General features: G+C 39.1%; 1 non-coding gene across 1 annotated transcript; it reads right to left on the bottom strand.

The window, feature by feature from the left end:
• Window positions 1-651: 651 nt before the first annotated feature.
• Window positions 652-759, bottom strand: LOC140848105 (U6 spliceosomal RNA). The gene has a single exon (XR_012128654.1). It is a non-coding gene; the product is annotated as a U6 spliceosomal RNA (small nuclear RNA).
• Between the last annotated feature and the right edge of the window lie 4192 nt (window positions 760-4951).

The raw sequence follows: 4951 nt of genomic DNA, 5'->3' as shown, positions 1-4951 counted from the left end.
AGACCTCCACCATCTCCAGACCACCCCGGGCATGGCTCGTCAGGGTCTGTGCTCTAACATTCTTAGCTGCCCTAGCAGAGGGCATGCCACTGGGAGCTGAGAATGTCAGTGAAGAGGGATTCTGCTACTCATAGAATCAACCTCAAACTATTTCCTCCATCTTTTATCTCCGGAAAACCACCTGTGGATGGATGTCTGATTCAGGGGCTTTTTTTGGTCTTGAGGAAACAATAGCTCTGTGTGCCAGACGGTAGGATGAAGGTGCAACTGTGTACCTCTGTGGACTGGCATCTGGATCAGGATGTGAATGGAGCCCCCCAGAATTGTTCGGCTGGCCTTGCAATGACAAAAAAAAGCCTATGACTGTTTTACTAATGGGCACCTACTATGCGCTAGGGATTTTTTGTGTACATTGTCTCTGATCTTCAAAAGAACTTCTATTCCATTGTAATATGGAGACTAAAACTCAGACAGGTTGATGTATTGACAGAATACACAGCATGTAAGTTGCAAGGCTGTTATTAACTCAGTTATGTTTATTTTACTAAAGGATCATGTCAGTTTCTGGTATTTAGTGTCGTTAATTGGGGGAGGGGAATCCAGTTGCTTTGCCCAACCCAACATATATTCTTTATTTTATTCATTCACTTAAAAAACATGGAACACTTTACGAATTTGTGTGTCATGCTTGCGCATGGGGCCATGCTGACGTTCTCTGTATCATTCCAGTTTTGGTATATGTGCTGCTGAAGTGAGCACCATATATTCTTTAAACCCATCCCTTCTGAAAGAAACTCATATAATGTTTTCTAAGCAAATCAATATCTATTGATTTAACAAAAGGTTTGATTTTTGGTTGATCAATGAGCAAAGCACACAAAATGGAGACTACCAGATTTCTATTTTTTGGTCATGATAATCCTGGCTGTTTTGTTTCAGGGAAGGCATTTGTTTTCTTGTTACACAGTATGTTGTGACCCTGCTGCCCAAACCTTAAAACCAAACATGTTGTCTGACATTGATTTTCATTCCCCTTTCAAGTGCCGGGGGCAAGTCTGACATACAGAGTTTGGACCCCAAAATGTTGTTTTTAGACACTGTGATGGTTAATGATAGGAAGGGCAAATACATTTAATCTCATATGAACTCAATTCAGGTGGTAATGGCTACCCAAGCTGCAGTGGTGAGGAGGATTCTGAAGCTGTTTCTAGGCTCAGCAGGAAAGATTGATCATTGACACCTGTCACAGAAGTGGCATGGTGGGAGTGAGAGACAATGTGAACCGGTTTGCGAGGATTGGAGGGCAAAGTATTTGAAAGAAATGATCAGAGAAGTCAGGGCCATAGAAATGGTAAGTTTATCCTGGAAACCAATTTTCATGGTTTGTGAATAGAATTGTGGAGACACAGAGGACATGAGGAAAGCAAAGGATATCTAAGTGAAGGCTGATGGGCTGATGGCAAGCCTCAGGGACCCGCAGAAGATTCTGTATGTTGAATGTATGGAATTACTGGAAATAGTAGAATTAAAGGTGTTGGTAATATGGAAGGCGTGAGTGGAGCAGAGGTCTGATCATCTCTGTTCTTTTGTTCTGGAAATTTCTCTGACCCTGAAAGACACCAAGTTAGGCCACTCCAGGACTAAAATACCGGACATATTTAACCTTTTCTGTTTTTCTGTGTTTTTGTTTTGCTTTGGCTTCGGCTATCCATACTACCAGAACTGATTGCTAGTTTTGATTATCATTTATTTTTTAGTACTGATATTTTTGGCTCCAAATCAGATTTTGTACAGAAAATTCTAATGTTATCAAAACCTTCTTTTTCCCAGTGTTATGTCTATGAAAGTATGAGACTTTGTTATAAGGGAGGAAGCTATTTTTAAAATTTTTTCTAGATGTCTAAATTCTGTAAGTGCAAAAATAGTAACAAGATTTTATTTGGTGTCACATGATATTTTTGCACCTTTAAATTTCAACCACTTGAATTGCTTAAATTTATTACTTTAGCAAATAATCAGACCATAATGTTCCAATTATTGTTAGTCCTTTACAAATATACCATATAAATGCCTGACATGTCTAACTGAAAAGTGCCTGAGGACAGCTGAACATGTGGTCTACAAATTCCCCTACCAGTTAAAACCCAGCCTGTCTCTCTAAGGACTGTAATTTGGGTTTTTTCAATGTGTGACACACATTTCATAATCATCAAAATGAGAAGGTATAGATGATGCTAAAACGACTTGTCTCCTCAATGAAAGAACAAAATCCAACAGGTCTTTGGGGAGAAGAATAACCACTAAGAAAATTAAAATTTTACTTCAGCTTCAGGTTTGCTGACAACACATAGGTAACGTCTTGGCCTCTCTGCGACAACATGTATGAACAAAGAACGAAAGATCCGTTTTGGTGATTTACCGTGTGGTGTACACAGATGATTTTGACAGAGTACATTGGAGCACAAAAAGCGTAACTGGGCAAACAATAATATTTTTGAAGGGATAAAAGAGTATCACCTTAGATCAGTGTTTTTCGAGATACTTAGATTGAGACCCACTATAAGAAATGCATTTTACATCACAATGCAGAGAACATTAAGTTCTTAGGTATGTGGGCACATGCACACACACACACACACACACACACACACACACACACACACACCCGAGACAAAAGCTTGCTTAAAAATACTTTTCCTTCACATTTTATCTATTCCATTTTTTAAAAGGAGCTGGTTGTGGTTGACCAACTGATTTCACAACTCCCTAATGGATTGTTATCTATATCCCTAGTGTGCAAAACAATTGGTGTAGGCGATCTGAGATCTTATTTTTCACTGACCAATTGTTTGGGCATCATACAGGTACAGTTTTTGTGTAACTGTTGATTTGAATCTCAGTATGATTATGTCAAGTGATTCCGAATGAGAGTTCCAGGGAGTGGGAAGAAATAAGAAATCTGAGTTCAGATTTTGGCTTCAACACTTGCCTCTTGTGCACAGCTTGCTGAGAGACAGATTCATGTTTAGCTGAGAACAAAGATTTTGCAGTCAGACCGCCTGGGTCTGAATTCTGGCTCACAGCAGCTGTGTGAATGAAGACGGCTGAGTCACTTAACTTCTTTGGGCCTCAGTTTTCTCACCTGTGAAATGGAAATGATAAATACTGTCACCTCCTTTTGACATACTGCAAAAATTAACATAAGGTAAATAGAGTAAGCATTCAATAAATATTAGCAATTACTACTGAGAGGTCCATAAAAATGTTAGAATCAAGAAGGTGTTTTCAAATATCTGTATCTATTATTTCACACGGTCAAACCTGATCCTGTTAGGCATTAGCTAATGTTTCTTGTGTACTTGCCATGTGCCTGTAAAGAGGCATTTAGCCTTTACCATCTTTACAAAATTTAATCACCATTTGGTCTTCCAACAGTGTAACAAAGACAGCCTTAGTGTTCCAATTTTGTAGATGAAGAAATTGAAGCTTAGAGAGATCAAGAAACACAGTTGGTTAATGGTTGGCTGCGATTCTAGCTCAGGTGTGTCTGACTCCAGAGCCCAGGCACCTCTGTCTATTAGTCCTCTTTGGCTCTACTTCTCTCCAATAACCACATGACTCCCCCCTTCACATAGTGCATGTTTCTGCTCAGTATTCATTTTATCCACCCTGTGTTAAGATAGCACTCTCCTTTTTCATCCCCCACTTCCTGTCTGCCATGTCCCATTTAATTTGGCATCATAACACCAAATACCATTTGCCACTTATCCCTATGTGCACTTATCTTGACTATCTTTCTCACACTGAAATAAAAGCTCTATAGAGCAGGGCCTTGATACTGTTTGCTGCTGTATCCCCAGCTCCTACTGTGGAATCTGGGCACATAATATATGCTCAATAAATATTAATTGTCAAATGAATTAATAAATTAATTGGGGCAAGTGAAACAGAAGTAAGTCACGGAAAAACTTAATATTTAGAAAACTTTACTTACAATTTCATTGTTTTTAGATTTATTTTGAATGTTTTCATGTGTGCCCCATCTTCTCAATTATTAATGTTTGGAATGTTCTATGTCTCTCCTAAGAAGAATAAGGGAACTTCAGTCCATACACTGGACCTTTCTATTTAATTCCACTCAGTTCATTGCAAATGTACCAAGAAAGTGATGATGCTGTTTGCAATTACTGTATATAGTTGAGAAAAAGACATGAGGATCCGTAATCCTCAGCTGCACTATTCTTGTATTCCACAAGATGGCGCTCCGATCCTACAGAAATTAGCTTCTTCATTTCCCCAACGCGTGTCTGGGACCCTGCCTTGCTTTGTCTTTTAACTTAATTGTGCCCGTCTCGCTTCTGTATTTTTCACGGGATTTTTCTTTTCTGTTTTCATCTCTTTTCTTACCTTTTTTTCTGGAATGAGCAGACTACTCTGGTTTTAGTGAATACTGTAGTTTTTTTTAATTGACTTATAATACAACTGATCAGATCACTGTGCTCATTAAGTTCACTGCGTAAAACAGTAATTCTGTGGGTGGTTTGTGGTCTTTTTTGCTCTCTTCGTACAGCCTTAGGGGATCTTGATATCAAGGTAGGTGATTTTTAAGCCTATCCCATCACAGCATCATCTACTTACACAGTGTAGTTGCTCTAATCCCATCATAGCATCATCTACTTACACAGAGTATTTTAACTGTGGGTGAAATCATTATTATGATTTTCATTATGACATTCAAAGTCTGACAAAGGATAGTTCTCTGATAACAGATAGCTGGGGTTCGGTTCCCAACCCTGGATACACCAACGACCCTTCAGACTGTTTGCATTCGGTTCAAATTTAATTCCTGGGTGTCAGTGGTACTTTTCTCAACACTGGGTCTCCACTAAAATGACATGACTGGTAAGCAGCGGACAGTCCAATCAGCTGGTCGTTCCTTGAAATGAGCAGT

This window comes from Manis javanica, chromosome 2 (genome assembly GCF_040802235.1).
Source record: "Manis javanica isolate MJ-LG chromosome 2, MJ_LKY, whole genome shotgun sequence".
In the NCBI taxonomy this organism is placed as follows: Eukaryota; Metazoa; Chordata; class Mammalia; order Pholidota; family Manidae; genus Manis; species Manis javanica.
The sequence above is the reverse complement of the archived record's forward strand: the minus strand, read 5'-3'. Positions and strand labels throughout refer to the sequence as shown.